This window comes from Felis catus, chromosome B3 (assembly GCF_018350175.1).
Source record: "Felis catus isolate Fca126 chromosome B3, F.catus_Fca126_mat1.0, whole genome shotgun sequence".
NCBI classification, from domain to species: domain Eukaryota; kingdom Metazoa; phylum Chordata; class Mammalia; order Carnivora; family Felidae; genus Felis; species Felis catus.
In genome coordinates, this window is record NC_058373.1 from 86,457,106 (window position 1) to 86,479,095 (window position 21,990).

General features: G+C 34.2%; 1 protein-coding gene across 8 annotated transcripts in view; it reads left to right on the plus strand.

Moving 5' to 3' along the window:
* Positions 1 to 21,990, plus strand: part of MIPOL1 (mirror-image polydactyly 1) — a 305,849-nt gene that overhangs the window by 170,977 nt on the left and 112,882 nt on the right. The window lies entirely within an intron of this gene.

Genomic DNA, 21,990 nt, shown 5'->3' on the forward strand with positions numbered 1-21,990 from the left:
TTGTAATTTTGAGCATACAGATCCTGTACATGTTTTGTGTGTTTTTTGTTTTTTTTTTTTTTTTAGATTTACACTTAATTATTTAATGTCATCTACAAGTAAGGACATTTTTGCTACTTCCTTTCACATGTGTATGCCTTTTCTTTCCCTTTCTTTTTTGTGCTGGCTGGGACTTACAGCATTATGCTGAATAAAAGTAGTGAAGGCAGACATCATTGCTTTGTTCTCAATCTTAGGGGAAAGCATTCAGTCTTTCACCTTTAAGTATGTTATTAGATAAAATTCTTTGTAGATACCCTTTATCATGAAGACATTCTGTAGAGTTTTTATCACAAATGGATATTGAACTTTAATGAAAAATTTTTCATGATCAGTTGAACACCAAAGTAATTTCAACTTGTGATGCCAAAATTGGATTCCAAATAAGTTATAGTTTACTAATGAAATTGAGAAAATCCTGTTTAACTTGTCTGCTGGTAGGAGGTAGAATTGTGTCCCTCTAGAAAGGTATGCTTAAGTCCCAATGTCTGGTGCCTACGAACATGACTTTACATGGAATACAGATCTTCACAAATGTAATGAAGTTAAAATGAGGCCATACTGCATGAAGGTGGACCCGAATCCAATGACTGGTGTCCCTGTAAGAAGAGGAAAATTTGGACACAGGCTCAAAAAACACCAGAAAGAAAACCATGTCATGACAGAGGCAGAGACTGGAGTGATGTATATGTAAGCCAAAGAATGCCAAGGATTGCTGGCAACCACCAGAAACCAAGAGAAAGGAATGAAACAGATTCTCTCTCAGAGTCTCCAGAAGGAACTCACCCTGCTGACACCTTGACTTTGGATTTCTGGCTTCCAGAACTGTGAGACAACAAATTCTTATTGTGTTAAGCCACCCAATCTGTGATAATTTGTTCCAGCAGCCCTAGGAAACAAATATATTGCTTTGTTCTGGTGACTTTTTTTTTAGTTCTAGCATAGTCTTATTTCCTCCCCTATTTTTTTTCTTTGTCTGTGGGCATATTTGTCATAATGGACACATAACACCAAACAATTCAGGTTGTGCATTCTTCCTAGAATGGCTTTTTCAGAGATCATTAAATTTTATAGAAAAGCATATAAATTTCTTATCCTCAATGTGTTTCCAGATTAAAGAAGGACATTCTTGTTGTCCTGTGCTTTGAAAATATAATTTTATGACAGGCCAACATTTTAATATCTTTTCTATGGCCAGCAACAATGGTAGCCATCATTGACACATATCTAAAGGGGCCTCTACCTCCATTTCTATGAAGTAAAAAATCTCATTAAATAATTTTGCATGTTTTGAGAAACCTTGAAAAGTGAACACTTTCATTATAAAAGCCTCAATATCATTGGTAAGCAAATCACACTCCTTTCTAGAAGTGTTGTATGTAAGGTGTGTAGGATATTTAGCAGGTGAGATCCTTTCTTTTTTTTTCTTTTTGATAACAAGTTTGTAGATTAAATGAAAACTATACAAATTTACATCGCTTCTCGGCCTTTTGGCTAAGATCAAGTGTAAAACTATACAAATTTACATTTGCACTGTCCAATATCCAGCTAAAACTGAGAAAAATCTAGTTTACATTTGGACAAGATATCAACAATCTATTTTATATTTTCTACAATTTAAACTCTCATAGAAATCAAGAAGAATTTGTAAACCCATTTTACAAATCCAAGTACCTAAAAGATACAGGGAATGATTTTCACTGCTGTAATTTGGCATATCACTTGATATACATGAATGTTAGAGGTATGAATGTTACTAAGTGCTCACATCATTTATTATACACTTATAATAGCACTTACACTATTATTATACACTTATTATAGCACTTATACTAAGTGCTCACATCATTTATTAGAAAGCATGATTGCTATTAAATGCTAACAGAATCGGCTTTACAATGTAAGGGGCCAGTATATCTCCTATCATAAATTTCTTGGGCACCTGGGTTGAGCATCCAACTCTTGATTTCAGCTCAGGTTATAATCCCAGGGTTGTGGGATTGAGCCCCACATCGGGCTCTGCACTGAGTATGAAACCTGCTTAAGATTCTCTCTCTCCCTCTGCCTCTCCCCCGCTCATGTACGTGCATGCCCACTCTATCATGCTCTCTCTCTTGCTCTCTCTAAAATAAAAATAAAAAATAAAAAGAAATTTTCTTTTGTGTTTTTCCATAAGACATTTTATTTACAACCTGTGAGACAAGATGTATAAATATACTCAGTTTCATAGAACAGTCAAGGAAACAATACAGTAATATGTGTTCTGTGTGGTAAACCCAGGATAATTCAACAGCTACTATTATTAATGTAATTTCGGGAGATAAAAATGCATACATACATAGATACATACATACATACTCTTTTGGTTAATTTGGAAACACTTTTTTATTTCATTGAGAGTTGGGAGATTCAGTTTCTATATGTACTTTCATATCTCCTCTCTCGCATTCCCAACCCCAAATTCTTCTCTCCATATTTTGCAATATGTTCTGTTTTGATTATTTATCTCCCTAATCAAGTTGTATGTGTCCTTCCATTAAGCCCTCATTTTTGGTGATGTGTGGGTCATTCTGGCATTGGTATCATCATCATTCTCATTTTCATTATCTGAACTCTTAGAAAGCATGGTCATAATATTTACAATGCTAAACATTAAGCCAGCACCATGTTGATTCAAAGCGCAACTGTTAACGCACAGAAAAAGTCAAAGGTGAACTGATAACTTGAACAGTGACCACGTACTTATGTTGAACTTGTCACTGTACTATGAGTAATGCAGTGTTGGATAGTACATGATTGTGAAGCACAAATCATGGTTGCTAACATTAGTGGGCAGGGGAAAAAGTAGCAACTTAGGAGGCAAGTCATCTATGCTATATCCATCAGATACTAAAACCAGTGTTACTTTAGCCCTACTTTTGGACTATTATATGAATTTGTGCTTTCCCCCAACTTCTGTACTCATTGTCGAAAACTGGAACTTTATTACATCCAGGGAGGAGTTTCACAAAATGGGTGGTGAGCCATGGGAAACTGATGTAAAAGTAGAGTGGGCTATTGAAAGTGAAACAAAGATTATACTTGGTATACACTGATGAGGACAGCAAACACTGCAGAACCAATACTAACTCCCTATAGAGTCAATATTTTGATTTAGAAGGAGGACTATATGCCACTTGTATAAAAAGAAAACAAATACAACTTTGAAAAGTTTGAATGAATAATAGGGAAAGAAATGATGAGATAAAGGCTGTTTTGCCCTGACTACCTGAGCTCTAGTAGGTCCTCTTACCTTGAGAAGATCTCTCTGTCCAGTTAATGATGTGCTCTAAGAGAAACATGCAGATCTGCCCAATGAAGAAACTACTTATTACTCGCTCTTGCTTATCACCACTATCCAAATATGCCAGTTTTTAAATGTGCTAAAGGAATCCATACCAACTGATATGAACAGGCTTGAGACTCCTTGTGTAACTCAGAGAGTTTGGTTGCTTTCAAAGGCCACACTCTACCATACAACTGGGTCCAATTGAGGCTATTTTATTGCAAGTAGAAAATATTTTAATTGAAATAAGACTTCTTATGAAGAGTCAAGGAGATGTTTTGAAAGGGTGATCAAAATAGACCAACATTTAAAAAATATATAGAAGGTGATTTGAATAACAGTGGTCAGGACAAACATCTAGTGATCTGGGAAAAATAAAGAGAGAAACACTAAGCAAAAATACAAAGAAATGGAGTGAAATGATAGACAAAACTTAGTATGTGAAAACAAGAGTAACTGTAGAAGTGAAAGGGGTAGGTGAAAGAGAAACCACCTTCAAAGAAAAAATTTAAAAAAAAACTGACTTGAACTGAAAAAAAACTCAAGTTACCAAAATAAAAATAATATAACAAGGACTGGAGGGAATAAATTTCTAAAACTACATGCTTACGTATGTAAATATATATATATACACATATATATACACACACACATATATTAAATACATAGACATTTCTAGGTAAAATAATCTAATGATAAAGAGAAAACATTGCACCTTTTCTAATATAAAGTTGATTATTTGAAAAGGAAAGAGCATCATACTGGCATTCAATTTCTCATTGCAGTACTGGAAGGTAGTATAATGCAACTATGTTTATAAATCTTCCAGGAAAATACTGCAATTTAAAGACCCTGTATCTAGCCAAAATAACATTTACACAAGAGGGCAAAACAAAGACTTTTGCTTTTTGACAAGTATAGCTGAGAAAGTACCTATTTATACATTCTGGGAGATTACTTGAAGAATTATTATAGCCAAAAAAAAGTAAAACAGATCTCAAAAGAGGGAAATACCAGGCATAAGAATCAGTGGAATCCAGTATACCTTAAAATTTATAAAGAACTTAAAAAAATTTTTTTTATGTTTTATTTTATATTTAAGAGGGGGGGTGTGAAGGGGCAGAGAGACAGGGACAGAATCTGAAGCAGATTCCAGGCTCTGAGCTGTCAGCACAGAGCCTGACGTGGAGCTTGAACTCGCGAACAGTGAGATCATGAGCTGAGCCCAAGTCAGATGCTTAACCAGCTGAGCCACCCAGGCGCCCCTAATTCATAAATAATTTTAAAGCAGTGATTAGATAATTTTAATTGTGATGTTTTGAGGAAGGATTCTCAAAGTATGTTACAAATAACAAGAAAAATAAAAAATATGGCATGATACTACAGTTTTAAACTATTCCAAGTAAACTGTAGAAATGGTAGGTGAGAAACATGTAGGTTTAAAAAAATCTTATTTTGACTTTTAAAGTTCTTCCTTTATCTATTAGGTATATCAATTATGAGGTGATATAAATTTGATTTAGTGTCCCTGAATATGAGAATCAGTAAAGCCAAGTTGATTATTTTGATTTAAAAGGATAGATTTTCCTATTCATGGATATACATGATAAATCAACCTAGATTAAATAACATATTTGTATAATATGACCTATACAAATACTAATAAAAATTTACTTTTAAAACAATAACCACAGATGGTCTCTTTTTTTTTTTAATTTTTTGAATGTTTATATTTGAGAGAAAGACAGTGTGTGAGTGGGGTAGGGGCAGAAAGAGGGAGACACAGAATTCGAAGCAGGCTCCAGGCTCTGAGCTGTCAGCACAGAGCTTGATGCAGGGCTTGAGAGCCTGATGCGGGCTTGAACTCCTGGACCTGGAGGTCATGACTTGAGCTGAAGTCAGATACTTAACCAACTGAGCCACCCAGGCGCCCTAATTATGAGGTGATATAAATTGGAATTAGTGTCTTGAATATGAGAATCAGTAAAGCCAAGTGGATTATTTTGGTTAAAAGGATAGATTTTCCTATTCATGGATATACATGGTGAGTCAACCTAGATTAAATAAATAATATTTGTTTGATATGAACTATACAGGTACTTATAAAAATTTACTTTTTCAACAATAACCACAGACATCTGTTATTTTTAAACATTTATATTTATTCACTGAAATGTTTAATGAAACCTTATATACTATATAAGAATACAAAAGGAGAATACAAAAAGGAAAAGAAATTTATCATCTACTAGGGAAATAAATATACAAAAAAATACAAATGTAATTAGATGAATGCTATAGATACATAAACAAGGTGAAGTGAAGCATAGGAAAAAGAATGGTCTTTGGGGGAAGATGTGAAAGACTTAACAGAGAGGAAGTTAAGGAGTCTGCCAATGAGCAAAGTAGGACAGGCATGTTGAATATAGGTTAATTGATGAGAAAATGCAAACGTTCATCCCAGGTAACCAAATTATACAGTAAAACTCTTAAATTGAAATGTTTTGAAATTGGTGTGAAAATGAGATATCTCAAGCATCCACTGTTGAAAGGTCACCTAAGCTATAGTGAGAGGACAGCCCCCTTGCTTCAGTAGTAGCCATGGCTGCTTTGCATGGTTAACAAAACAGGATGGGCTTGTTAGATGGTAACCACACCTTTTCCTTTCCACATTGAAGAGAAAAGCATGATCAGCTGCTATTCCATTTTTTGTGTGTGACTTTCTAGTATTCCCGAGTAGTGCTCAGGGAAAAGACTGTTCCAATATCAGGGTAGAAGTGATTTGCTTTTATTGCTACTATGCTGAGAAATTAGGTCTCCTCTTAGAATTGAGAAATCACAGAATAAACTCTATGGCCTAATATAAATTTTCAAACATAAAAGCTAATAGTTTGTTCTTCTGTTTACATATTTTGCTAGCTTCTGTATATCAGGAGATTCCTTAGAAATTATAGAATTTTAAATGTTACAGATTCTCATGGGAAGTTGGTTTCATAGAAATGCATAACTTTTTTGGTAATCTGCTTATCTCTCTTGTTTGTAATTACATAAATGTTGAAATTTCCTATTTTGGGAGACATAATTTCATAGAATGTGGTAGTTTTCTAGCTTTCGATTTTTCATTTCAGAGAGCATAGTGCCCAAGAGGCAATCTAAACAATATTGATTTAGAAAGTTTGCTTTTGTTAATTATTTTTTTTTATTACAACCTCTTTTGGTGAAATGATTTATTTACATGTTGTTTAAAGTTTCTGTCCCTATTAATTGTCCTGATGCCTAACTGAGGCGTTCAGAACTGATAATCGGTAGGCTTTTCTATTCAACGCTGGGAGAACAAGCTGCTTATGATGACCCAACAGAGACATGAGGAAGGTTTGTGAAAGGGGTGTATTCATCCAGCTCTAATCCTTGTTTTCAGAAAGGCAGTGTCTTTAAGTGTTCTCTAATTAGTGAATAGATATGGTTGTAAATTCTTGTAGATACCTCTTTTGTAGCACAGAGATGGATGCCTGGCTTGTTTAAATCCTTGTTTTACATTTCTTTTAAGTGAAATTTTAATATGAACATATAACAATAGAAAATAGCAAAAGCAATTTTTATACATGTAATTATTGCTGTTTTATTATTACGCTCCATTGTGATACTTCTTTTTTAACATCATTGTAATTAGGAACTTGAATATTATGTATCAGAAAATGCTGTCTAAAATAAAATGTGGTTTTATTTTTTGTTTTCCTGCTTGTTTACTTTGCTAATCTCTTTGTATACATAAAATAATATTTACTGCTATGAAATTCTTTTTGGGTTTGGTAAAATTGCTTCTACCAGTCACCTAGGAAATGTAAGCTAGGGAACAAGACACTGATATTTAGGCATACCGAGAGGAAATATGTTGCTTCAGTGAACTGAATATAAAACATGATCAGCGAAAACACCTGGAAATCAAAAAGAACAGATTTTAGTTATGCTTCTCTTTTTCAAAGAACTTAAGTGCTTAGCTATTATTGTTAGTACTAGAGAAGTAAGTTGGCATGACATTTGAAATATGATAAATAAAAGCCTACAGAATGTCTGCTTCTACTTTTAGTACTTCTCTGATTCCTTTTTCAGAAATTGCATAATGGAAACTACCATAGAGTTAATGCAACTCTAATATACAACCTTACTTGTTGTAATAAATGTATTCTCTATTACTGTGTAATGATAAAGCCATAGTTATTGAAACTGCCAAAGAGATTGAAACAGAGGGATAGGAGCTTTTTGCCTTTATCACCTGTATTATTAATTGGAGATAATTACTGCAGAGCAGCTGGCTGTTGGTTTTAGGGAGCATCAATTGTTCTCCTCACCCAGCTGTTGACTAATAAGGATAGTCAACACATCTGTTTCAACAGCTGGTAATTAACAAAAGCCTAATTGCTGCAACTCTTTTAACATCCAATCTGTGAAAAAGAAGGGATGTAGAAGAATATTATTTACTTTGTGCTTTGCACTTTCTGAGACCAGTTTCTCTTTTTTCTTTCTCCCTCCACTTTTTTTCTTACTTTGAACACCACTGCCTTTGTATGAAGCATTGAATGGCAGGAGAACACAATATGGTAATCCAGAGCTTAACTTTTTCAGATCTTTGTTGGTGTTTCTTATTGCAACATTTCTTTGCTAACTTGCAAGATAAAATGGATCAAAAGCATTTTGAGTAGTTCCATACAACAGTTAAAATCCGCAGCAGTGTGCCCTAGGCTGTGTTGCTGTTGTCTGCAGCATCCAAAAGGAAACAGGGAATTCTCTTTTCTTATGCTTTTCACATGCTTAGACACAACTCCTAAATAATTCCACATTCATACACAGATATTTTGTTTTAATTATTATTACATATATTGGTTACCAGAAATTAAGTCACTCCTTCTTCCGTTGGCTTAGCAGTTTTTCTTCCTTTGGTTGAAAACTAAAAACTGGGGAAAAAAAAAACCTAGTTGTTTTTCTTAATGTCTGTATGTCAACTTAAGGTATTTAAGAAAATCTTTAATTTATGAAATCTTTCTTGGTCTGTTTTTCTTTAAACTGTATTTTGGTCTTTTAAAAAATTTTTAATTCAGGTAACTTCAATTATTTCTTATTGATTTTTATAATAAATGAACAGGAAATTTACTGGGCTAGTCATAGAAACCTTAGTAAAATGGTCTCACAGATTAGAGATTTATAAATTGACATTTCTTTTATCTGATTTCTTTTAGTACTCTTATTTAGTTATGAACTATTTCAGTAAAAATATCTTTCATGTAGCCTTGGTTATAAAGTTTTATATTTATGTTTTTTATAGTTACAACTTTTGATAGTTATATATTAACATTTACATTGTTAAAGGATTCACATTGTTAAAGGCAGTTATGGAGAATGTCTCAATTTCTATTTGTCAGCATTTGGTCAGTTAGTTAATTACTTATCTATGCTTTCCCCCTTTAAAAAAGTTAGACTATAAACACCTATAACTATACGTTAAATTAGAATATGTGGCAGTACTGGCAATCAGACACATGACAAGTTTAGGACACAGTCACTTTATCAGTCAGCTGAACTGTGCTAACTGCTGTAGTGATTCTGACATGTTTAAATATGTTTGTCTCCTATAAAAATTTCCATTTAAAATACACCTTATTAAAATGTGTTCCTTTCTTCAAGAATGTGTTTGTTTCCCAGTTATCATGACCTTTCCATACTCTTTTACATTTCCTTTGTAGCCTATATAGGAAAACTTGATGAATGAAAATTTTATTTTTATTAATTAAAGATCATATAATCATACCAATTTCCTTTTAATACATCCATAAAATTTTAGATTAATGTCAAAGTTAATTTGATAGACAATGATTATGGCACTTATTTAATGGGAGTATCTGAAAAGTCCTTAGCTAAAATGTTAGTCAAGTTCACTTGATTAATCTCGCTTCACTTCTCAGTTGGCAATATTTCTGTGCAGGCAGTTCTTTAATTGTTGTTAGGTATGTTGAAAGGTATAGAAATTCTACCCAAGTGCTTGCCATGGACTGAATTGCAGATTGCATAATTTCAAAATTTTTTTGCTGGCAAGACAAGTTTAGTTCAGCAGGTGTTCAGGTGATGAAGTATATTATAGATGTAAAAAAAAAAAAAAAATACATGATCCTGAACAAATAAACAAAATACTGCTGACTAAAATTCTAACTAAATAGGAGGGCACTGGCATGTAGAGAAATGTTTACGACTCAAGTGGAAAGGAGGAGAATATTGTCATTTTGGGAAATGTTTGCTTCTTCGGTTTAAATAAGAATTTAATTTTCTCTGTGTGCTCATGTTCTTAGGTAGTACAAGAGAAAGCAAGCTTAGTGAAAGGAATGTATCATGCCATGAGAAAGGAGAATGAACTTTTTGGGGAAACTCACATTCCAGCTGATGCTTTAAGTGTTTTCTTGCATGTAATTTTTTTCCTGAGGAAATGATCTCAGGAATAAGTAGTGTGGTAGACAGAAATTCAATAATTTAATAGGGATTCTCTCTAGATGATAAATATGACATGATTAACCTGTTTTCTAAATGTTAAAAGAGGCAAATCTCATTAAATGGTGGACAGATTATTAGTGAAGCCAGTGAAGTGATCAGTGGTTTCACATATATTAGTATAAATGACTTTCAGAGGTGTAGTCAACAAGTCTCAGAGACCAGACATCTCAATGGATCTAACTAGCAACAAATCTTAGTTCAAGGTAATATCTTCTGAGATAGAGTTCATTCAACAGAAAAGATAAAGCCTCCACAGTCTGAATCCATGGACAAAGAAATAGTTCCAGACAAATGTGTTAAATGATTTGTCTTAAAAAGTAAATTCTATCATACACTAAAAATAAAAATACAAAGAAGTTTTCCCAATAAATGATAGTGAATGGAAAAAGAGCTAATAATTGGAGTAAACTGTGTCATTTCTGGAGTCATCACAATAGGATATCATGGCATGTTTCAAGTTGAAGAGGTTGGCAACGCAGTTAATGCACAGACTTAGGGTTATTTGCTGAACTGGTAGTCAAGAGTTCTGAGTTCAAATTCTGCTTCTAACACTTTTATTTATAATTTTAAAAACCAAGAGGGTTTTTTTTTTTTTTTTTCCTAAAGGATTCACATTGTTAAAGGCAGTTACGGAGAATGTCTCAATTTCTATTTGTCAACATTTTGTCAGTTAGATAATTACTTATCTATGCTTTCCCCCTTTAAAAAAGTTAGACTATAAACACCTATAACTATATGTTAAATTAGAATATGTGGCAGTATTGGCAATCAGACACATGACAAGTTTAGGACACAGTCACTTTATCACTCAACTGAACTGTGCTAACTGCTGTAGTGATTCTGACCATTAAATTGTTTTAGGGGCACCTGGGTGGCTCAGTCGGTTAAGTGTCCAACTTCAGCTCAGGTCATGATCTCGTGGTTCATCAGTTCGAGCCCCGCATCGGGCTCTGTGCTGACAGCTCAGAACTTAGAGCCTGCTTTGGATTCTGTCTCCTTCTCTCTCTGCCCCTTCCCTGCCTGCACACTGTCTCTCTCTCTCTCTCTCTCTCTCTCTCTCTCTCTCTCTCTCTCTCAAAAATAAAGATTTAAAAAAAATTTAATTGTTTAAATGGTTTTAATTCTTTTTTAAAGAATATATTTAGTTTTGAGAGAGAGAGAGGGCACTTGCATGCAGGAGCAGGAGAAGAACTGGGGACAGAAGGGGGGTGGGGGCAGGTGTGGACAAAGGATCTGAAGGAGGCTCTGCTTACAGTAGACAGTCCCACGTGGGGTTCAAACTCAGGAACCGTGAGATTATAACCTGAGCTGAAGTCTGATGCTTAACTGCCTGAGCAATTTAGGCGTCCCTAAATAGTTTTAAAATTTTTCAGTGTTTATTTATTTATTTTTGAGAGAGAGAGCAAGCAGGGGAAGGACTGAGAGAGAGGAAGACAGAATCCCAAGCAGGCTTCCCACTGTCAGCGCAGAGCCTGACACAGGCTGAAACTCACAAACCATGAAATCATGACCTGAGCTGAAACCAAGAGTCAGTTGCTTAACCAACTGAGCCACCCAGGTGCCCCAGTAGTTTTATTTCTTACATTATATTATTGTAGAGCAAAGGAAACTGTTATTATAAGACAGGAAGGCATGGGGCACCTGGCTCTCTCAGTTAGTGATGCATGCAGCTCTTGATCTTGGGATTGTGGGTTTGAGTCCCGCATTTGGTGTAGAGATTACTTAAAAATAAAATCTTTAAAAAAAGACAAGAATTCAAAGAAACAATAATAATATCACACAAATTACAGAGCTAAAAATGATGATATTGGAAGTTTATTTCATGATGCTCTTAACCATCTGATCAAAATTTTTATGTAGACAATCTTTACATCTTTAGTACTTCCATAAAACAATGTTAAAAGTGAAAAATATTGTTAGGATGACTATATCCAAATTTTATTTTTATTTTTCATGTATTTGTATTTTAGAGTAGACAGCCCTTCAGTGGGCTCTTTTCAGAGAAAGGCTTGCAAATGCAACCTGAAACCTTCTTTGAATCATTTCTGCTTAAAAGCAGGTGAAGAATATTACAAAGTAAATAAATCCAGTAATATACCAAATGTAAGAATTCTAAACATTAAATTATAAAAACATATTGGTCCATTTGTGATGGTACAATATGTGTTAAAATTTCAATATACACTTCTCCTTCCTGCAGTGTGGCCAGAAGATACTGTGGGGACTCTTTTGCTGTTAACCTAGCAGGTCCTGGAAAAGATACTTTAATGCATTGCTAGACTCACAAAAATAAAGGAAACCTTTAAAAGACTTTACTTCACAAAAAATTGAGAGTAGAACCAGAGACAAACCCCTCTCCATTAGTAAGCAAACAGATGGTCTACAGCTATACCAGGGCAAACATCTATGGAGGTACTTTCATCTTCAGTTGGGATCCCAATTTCTAGACCATCAGCAAGGCTAAAGAGCTGAGCCAGAAACTCTGGCATTATTGTAGGCTTCTTGAACTTTACCTAGGAATTGTCTGTCATGGATCCCTGATGAAACAGGCACAAGTCCTATTCAGAGGAAGGCATCCCTAATTTAGTCCAGGAAGATCCCATAAGTTATTACCAAGAAAACATGAACTCACAACCAAAGATCAATCAAGTACATGAGGAAGAAAAACCTCACAAGTGACAGTCACAACAGACAGAACCAAAAAAGAACACATACACACACCCTCACAAACACACAAACTCACTAAACAAAGTCTTCTAAAGAATATAGAATATTTTGTTCAAAATGCTTCAATGAAGTTTATAACTAGAGTATGAATCACAACCATGAATAAAACCAAGAGCTTTTTCTAGAAAATAACCATGCAAATCTGAAAAAGAATCACGTGCAAGTTCAAAAAAATTTTTTTAAGTAAGACACTCTAGGTAATTGTCAGATTATATATACAGCCAAAGAAAGAATTAGGGAGCTGGAAGACATATGAATTGGAATACATCTGAAAAATTACCTATAATACAAAACCAGTAGACAAAACAAAAATTAAGAAATATAGAGTAAGGTAGTCCAACAAACATTTAAATGGATTCCCAAAAGGAGAGAATACAGACAATCCTGGAAAAGCAGTGTTAGAACAGAAAATGACTGAGATTTTTGTAAAACTGATGAAAGATATTCTTTGACAGCAAGATAAGAAATACATACCTAGTCACATCATAATGAAATAGAAGAATTCTAACATCAAAGACACATTCATAATAGTAGCCAAAAAGATTACTTTTAAATGAGCAACAGTGACACAGATGACTTCTCAACAGAGCAGTGGAAGTCAGGAGACATTGGAATAATGCTTTCAATGTGCTGAAAGAAAATAGTTCCTAATTTAGAATCATATACTCAACATGAATATCTTCAAAGAACATGAAATGAACACGTTTTCAGACAACTAAAAATTGAGTGGGTCATTTGCTTTATAGTAAACTTTAAGAGCTGTTGTTTAGACAGAGGAACATGATTCCATAAGGGACCTTCCAACGAGGAAAGAATAAAACACAAAAGAAAAGTCACAAATTTAAATGCACATTGACTCAAAACAAAAAGTTAATTATGTTGGTTGAGGTTTAAATCTAGATAAATTAGAACACATTAAGAATAAACAGTAACAAATAAATTAGGAATAAATAGAGGTAAAGGGATTTAGGTCCTCTCATTGTCAAGAAGTATTAAATTAGGTTTTTGATAAGTCAAACTTTTATCTTGTAGTTCCTGGGATAACCATTCAAAGAATGTAAAGGATGGTATAACATTGAAATTAAAGAGGGGGAAATGGGGTGGTAATAAAAGAATCAATCCAAAAGATAGCAAAGAAAGGTGATACAAAAAAGTAAGAGAAGTAACAGGACAAAAAGAACATAATAGGATTACATATTGAAACCCTAATTTATTGATGGTGACATTAAATGTAAAAGGATCAAATATTCCAGTTAAAAGACGAAGAATGTTAGACTGGAAAAAAAAATATATGCTGTTTACAATAGTCACTTCTAAACCTAGGCATATAAAAAACATTGACGTTAACAAGCTATAAAAAAGATATGCCATACAAAAGCTAATAAAAAGAATGCTTTAGAAATTATATTAACATCAAGCAAAATACAATTCAAAGCTACAAGGTTTTTTATTTGTTTGCTTTGCTTTCTATGTAATAAGTGAAATGATGCCTCCCAGACAAGGTGATTTCCTGCCATACTGCAGTGTTACTGTGCAAGCACATGGTTGCCATGAACCACTATTAACTTCTTTTTTCCTCCTATTATTATATGCCCTGAAGAACCTGTTGAACTGTGGATTTCAAATGCTTTGTTTCATTGCCTTCAGCAACTTTTCATTCTAGACAGATACTTCACTTTTTCAGGTATCTAACAACATTAACCAAAAGCTTATATAGAACAATAGGTATTCTAGGCACTATGTAAACCTGTACTCTCTGACACTAGATCCATAATCAGCAAACTATGACCACTAAACCGGCTGACTGTTTCTGTAGATAAAGTTTTATTGGAACACAGTGTTGCCTGTTCATTTATATATTGTCTGTGGCTGCTTTCACACTACAAAAACAGTTGAGTAGTTGCAAGTGAGACTATATGGCCTACAAGTCTAAAATATTTAATATCTGGACTTTAATGATCATACTGCAGACTACCACATGACTTGAACTTGTACTTAAAGCCCGATCCTTCTCACCTTATTGACCTATTACTTGGTACAGTGCTATTTCGTATTGACTTCAGTTATTTCCCCAATAATTTTATACCTAAAGTTCAATAGTGTCTATTGTACAGCTTACATACTTGTTCACTTTGATATGGCTCTATCGTATGGTAAATTATCTCATTTTATCATTATCTAATAGTCATGTGAGATGGGTATTATCACCACCATTTTACCATTTTACCTTTATCAGAGGCCCTAATTCAGAGTCATAGAACTGCTTGCTGGTAGCCAAACCCAGCTTTACTCTTAGTCACTGTGCTGCACTCTGTTTCTGGCATACTTCTCTTTACCTCCCTTCTCTGTTTCGCAGACTCAGCTCACTGCTCATGGATCGTTGTCTGCCTATGAATGTTTTTGACTTCTGCTTCCATTACAAACTGTTTTCTTCCCTTCCTCATGTCAGAGCATACATCACTAGACAGTGCAGATATGACTGCTTTTGAGTCTGGAAACTGATCATCCTTGGTCTGAAAGGCATTTCATAGGGACATAATATTACCTCATTGGAATAGTCTTTAAAGAGCATTGCACTATGGTAATATACGTGGTGAGAAATCCGTTTTCCTATGAAGGGGAGGTATAATTGAAATCCAGTCATTTTTAGCCTTTTGATAGTAGCTTTTTTTTTAGATACTTTTTTGCAAGGTTTTTAGTTATTTTTCTTTAATAGGTTCTTACCCTGCTTCTGAGGTTTAAAAAGTCAAATACTAGGATGGCTATAGTCCTATTGTTAAGCAATTTTCTAATTTGATGTGTTATTTGAACATAGATAATTACATTCCTTACAAATGTGTTTAATACTGTAACACAGTTTATATATCCATGATTATAAAAAATTCTATTAAAACAATTAACATACATATTAAATTACGCCATATTGAAATGTAGTCTTGAATGGTAGAATAAGCAACATTTTCTGGATACTTTATTCTGGTTCCAACTTTCCTTCTCACCAACTATGAAACCTTGGACAATTTCCAAATGTTTCCCTAAACATATGTTAACAAAAATTTTCTCACCTGTAAAGTAAGATCCTTTTCAGGTCTAAAATTATTTGGTTCTGTGATTTAATTTGTACCGTATCTTTCTTTATTTAGCAGGTATCACACATAAGATCAAATGCCTCTGTTCTCTGATAAAAACAGGTTACCATTAATGGTCTTGGAGTTACCAAAGGAAGGCTTAACTATATCAGACTGTTACTATTAAAAGCACATTCAAACAAAACATAACAAGATTTTGAAGTAAGATAAAAGTGGTTTCTCCACAATATCCATACAAATAGCGTTCAGTGATGGGAATACTGTAGTCTTTTCTTTGTCTGTCATTTTAAGGTACTAGATAAGACTCCAAGAAAACAATTCAGTTCATTTCTAATATGATAACAGTATAAATTGTTGTTCTATTTAGATGGCATTGCTCAAAATGTAGTTTTAGAATGAGCCATTTAATTCTAAGACTAACCCTAACATTGGTTAACCAACTTGTTTTTCACTCACTTAAGGTAAATAAATTCTGGCAATGTAATGTACAGCATGGTAACTAAAGTTAATAGTACTGTGTCATATTTAAAAGTTGTTACGAGGGATGCCTGAGTGGCTCAGTTGGTTAAGAGTCTGACTTCTGCTCAGGTCATGATCTCACACTTTGTGAGTTCAAGCTCCGCATCGCGGTGTGTGCTGACAACTCAGAACCTGCAGCCTGCTTCAGATTCTCTCTCTCTCTCTCTCTCTCTCTCTCTCTCTCTCTCTCTCTCTCTCTCTCTCCCTCCTTCTCCTCCTCCCCCACTTGTGCTCTGTCTCTCTCTTTCTCTCTCTCAAAAACAAATAAACATTAAAAAATTTTTAAGTTGCTAAGAGAGTAAATCTTAAAAGTTCCCATCACAAGAAAAAAAATGTGTAACTATGTGAGCTGATGGATGATAACTAAGTTTATTGTGGTAACCATTTCACAATATATGCAATATATGCATACGTCAAATCATTATGTTGTGCACCTAAAACTAACACAATGTTATATGTCAATATATAACATTACATATTGAAATTATATCTCAATAAAACTGGAAATGAATGAAAAAAATATAATGGTCCAAGAAAAAAGGTATAGTGAGAAGACTAAAGATGTAAAACACACACTGATCGTTTTGTAAACTTTTATTATTTTTTTTTAATTTTTTTTTCAACGTTTATTTATTTTTGGGACAGAGAGAGACAGAGCACGAACAGGGGAGGGGCAGAGAGAGAGGGAGACACAGAATCGGAAACAGGCTCCAGGCTCTGAGCCATCAGCCCAGAGCCCGACGCGGGGCTCAAACTCCCAGACCGCGAAATCGTGACCTGGCTGAAGTCGGATGCTTAACTGACTGCGCCACCCAGGCGCCCCTGTAAACTTTTATTATTATCGATAACTATTATCAGATGATGATTTGATTCCATTGTTTCACCTAGAATTAGTTTAGCTGCTTCTCACACGTGCTTTAAGCAATACCCTTTACATGTTGGGAATAAGTATCAAAGGTAGATGGAGGACATATGAATTCTGGAGTACACCATTGGCGATTTCAATGAAAATTTCAAGTTTTCCTATACAGAAAACAAAAGAAAGAATCAAGAATGTTGCAGTTCTTTTTATTTAATAGAGAATTCTACTCATGATAGACAAGGTATGGCTATTGTGTGTGAATGGAGTGAGGAGATGCGAAAAAACTTAAAACACGTGCCACCGTCCAGAAAAAGATATTTTGCTATTGCTCAGGAGATAATCTTATTGTTTTAGAGGAAGGAAATATATTAGGTTGAAAATCATTTCACATTGGGGCGCCTGGGTGGCTCAGTCGTTAAGCTTCTGACTTAAGGTTAAGTCTCAGGTTAAGATCTCACGGTTTGTGAGTTCGAGCCCCGCATCTGGCCCTGCGCTGACAGCTCAGAGCCTGGAGCTTGCTTTGGATTCTGTGTCTCTGTCTGTCTGCTCCTCCCCAACTTATGCTCTGTCTGTCTCTGTCTCTCAAAAATAAATAAACATTAAAAAAAATCATTTCACATTTTGGGACGCCTGGCTGGCTCAGTCAGTAGAGCATGAAACTCTTGATCTTCAGGGACTTGATCTCAGGGTCATGAGTCCAAGCCCCACGTTGGGCATAGAACCTACTTTAAAAAAAAATAAAACATTTAAAAAAATAATTTCACATTTAAACATTGCTGTATGCTTGTTACAATACATGGTGCCTTGTAAGTATTATTGGCATGATTTTTCTGCATAAAATTATGGTGTTTTAAAATCAGCATCTTAGGGGTGCCAGGGTGGCCCAGTTGGTTAAGCATACTCTTGACTTCAGCTCAGGTCATGATCTCACCATCATGAGACTGAGCCCCCTATGAGATTCTGTCTATCTCCCTCTGCCCCTTTTTCACCCTCATGCACACGTTCTCTCTCTCTCTAAAATAAAATGAAGGGGGAAAATAAAAGAAATAATAAAATCAGTAGCATATTAGATTCAATGAAATTTGGTGATCAGTTTATAAAATTTGTTTAGAGAGTTTAAAAAATATAATTGTGATGATATATGCTTAAAAATACTTTTTGTTATAATGGTAAAATTAGTGGATTTAGGAAACCATGTTTTAGTCAAGACAGAGGTTTGTATAGGTAAATTTTGGTGGAGTAAACAGCAGAATGTTACTAGTATTAGGGAGAGATGAACCAGAAACAGTTTGAGAAGCAAAAGATCCAGCTAAAGACTAAATAATAGTCTTGACTCACAGTTGGTCCCATTACCAAAACTAAATACACACATGACTCCCAGTTACAAGACTCCTTGTCTTGTACACTTGATCCAAACATTGTATGGATCAAAACTCAATGCAAATGATGCACATAATGATCAGAAGTATAGCATCAAGTTTCCTGCATTTTTACCTTGAGCAGGACTTGGGTGGAAGTTTAAGAAAAACTTAGGTGTCGTTTTGGAGGAATTAGAATAAAGAACAAAAAGAGCAATTATATGTGGAAAGGCTTGAGAGATACTTAAAAAGGCAGCATGCTCAAGAGTATATAGTACATCTCTGCTGTCCTTTTCCCTGCAAGTGTGGCTATGACACATGGAAATTAACCAACCCTGGGGCACCGGGGTGATTCATTCAGTTAAGCATCCAGCTCTTGATTTCGGCTCAGTTCATGATCTCACAGTTAGCATATCAGGCTCCGCACTGATGGTGTGGAGCCTTTTTGGAATTGGTCTGTTCTTCTCTCTGCCCCTCCCCTGTTCACACTCTCTCTCTCTCAAAAAATGTAAATAAAACCTTTAAAAAACAAAATTACCAAGTGCTTGTGAACCTACACGTTGGTATTATTTTTCAAATTCTTAAATACTTTTTGTCATCTGTCGTATGTTCTTGAGAATATAGATTGACTTAGCAGATATATGTGTATGTGTAAACATATATGTTAAGTGTTTACATGTATTTACATAATGTATATACCAGAATATTATAGTTTTGCAAGCTGCTTAATATTCATGAACTTCAGTTTTATCGCCAGGGATAATAGGAGTTATCTCATAGGTGGATTGTGGGGCTAGACCATAGATTTCAAGCATTTGATACAATGCCCCAATCTATAGTAGGCATTCAACAAATGGCATTGCTATTATAGTTAAACACAGATGCTTTAAAGTTACATCGATTTAGGCAGCAAGTTTGGCAGTTTCTTTACAATGTATATAATTTTATATAAAGTATATAAACACATTATACACATTTACCATAAGACCCAGCATTTCCATTCTTTGGTACTTACCTAAGAGAAATGAAGGTATAGTTGCACAAAATGACTATATGCTGATGTTTATAGCAGCTTTATTAATAATTGCTCCAAACTGGAAACAACCCAAATGTCCATCAACTGGTGAATGGATATATAGATTGTGGTACATCCATACTCAGTGATATAAAGGAATGAACTGTTGGTATGTGTAATGCTCAAAAGCTCAAAAGCATTAAGTGAAAGAAGCCGAATTCAAAAAGCTGCCTACTATATGATTCTGTTTATGTGACATTCTAGAAAAGGCAAAACTACAGGGCTAAAAATCGTAAGTGCTTGCCAGGGACTGGGTGTAAAAGGAAAGCATTGACTATATTGGTACACAAGGGAACATTTTAGAGTAATGGAAATATTCTGTTTCTTGAAGATAGATTATCTATAAAGTACATAGCCATATAGTGAAAGTATAAAATATCCTTGAAAATGATGAGCCCAAATTCATTGAAATGTTTCACTTGAGGCGATGGTGGGGGGGGGGGGCGGTTGGAAGGGAAGGAGGGAATGTAACTAGTAAGTGCAATATATGGGTTGGGGTAAAAGATTTGTTTTTAAATAGGAAGCAAAATAGCAAAATATTTTTTAAATTTAAAACAAAGTTTGTAACAGTGTATAAACAATCCCATCAATATTGTAAATAGGTTTACTTATACATGTATTTATACATATATAAATATGTATATATAATATACATATATTTACACACATAGTTGTAAATATACATGTCTGCTTATATATTCACATATAATTTCTGGAAGTATATACAACAAACAGGTGACTACTAATCTCAGGAGGGGATTTGTAGTACTGAGTGTTGGAGATGGGACAAAGATTTACTTTACATTGAATATTTTCTTGTACTTTTTGAATTTCATTAGTTTTTTTAATGCATATGTTTTTATATGAATACACACATAAACGAATGCATGCAATTTTTATTAATTAAACTGTAGGAAATACGAGAAATATGATGCCTGAAGAACAGGAAAAATATCTTGTTCACTAATTTCCTTAATGGTTTTGACATAAAGTTTGTTATTGACCTGTAATGTGATGGAATTATAGGACATTAATAGTGAAAGTAGGAAATAAAATAGAAGTAAACAGTACATTTAAATTAGTTTTCTTACATATAACATAAATCCAACTCAAGCTAGCCTAAGCCAAAAAAAGATTTATTTACCCAGGGAGTCCAAGAAATGGAATGGATCTGGAACTGTCTGGCATAGGGGATCCAGGAGTACCAGTGATGTCATCAGGATTCAGTTTTCTTCTGGGGCTGGTGGGATGGAATACTGTGTTTGAACAACCTGGATGATACATACCTGAGGTAGTGGGGAACGAAGTTCATTCTAGCCACCAGGACTGAACAAGATCACTGTGGCAAAGGGTAAGGGTATTTTTCTAAAAAGGAAATGCTAGCCAGATGAACATATATCTGATAAAATAGAAAAAGGCGGTTGTAAAGCCAGAAAGTTTAAAATAGCTTTGAACATAGTCACCAGGGCCTAGACATAAGATTAGACATTTGGAATTAATAAATTCAGTGGATTTGCTATGAAGCAACACCAAATCTTGATAGCCAACTAAACGTGAAAAGAGAAGTGAAAAAATAAATATTACTAGAAGCACGGGAATTTAAGTAAAATTTTCATGTTCCTATTTTTGCAGAAATTTCTTAGGCAGAAATCTTCATTTTGGCTTTTTCCTACTAGAACATTGTTGGTTTTGTTTTTTGGTTTCAGAGGGGTTTTTGTTTTGTTTTGGATTTGTTTTTTTGTTTTGTTTTGTTTTGTTTCATTTTTTTCAGCAGAAGTACCAGGTTAAAAAAAAAATCAAAATAGTCGTCTAAGGTATTTGTCATTGTAACATATTTATTTAGCAAATTCTCTATTACATGTCCAGTATTTGATATTCCTTAAATACATCCAACAGGATGTTTGACATTTTGTAAGTTGAATGTGATATGTCCTTTTTTGTGTGATTCTTTTTGACTAACCATTTAGTCACGATGGGTATCTGTGCCTTTCATGTTAGCATTTCAGTCACGTTTTATAATTTACTGAAAATTGGCAATGCTGTCAATTATTGGTGTAAAGAACCAGCCACCTATTTTTAAATGCTTTTTAATAATTTTTGAGAATGTTTTATCTATAATTCTAGAATGTGACATGTTAAGGCAAGCACTCAAATATCTTAAATTTAAGAAGTAACTCTGTTAGATTTGCTAACCCAGATAGAGAACAAATCAATTAATTTAATTCCTAAATTATATACAGAGACCTGAACTGCTACATGTTTTTATTATTCTCTGTTATTTAAATAGAAAAGTGGCATTGTCCAGTGTTCACTTACACGACACTACTTTTCCTCTGGTCAGGATTTCACAGTTTGTCTTATGACTTCATTCTTATGGAAGAAAATAATCCCAGGGAAATTATATGAGTTCAACAAAATTAGTGAACTTCTGCCTCCAAACTCGAGTACTTTTTAATTAT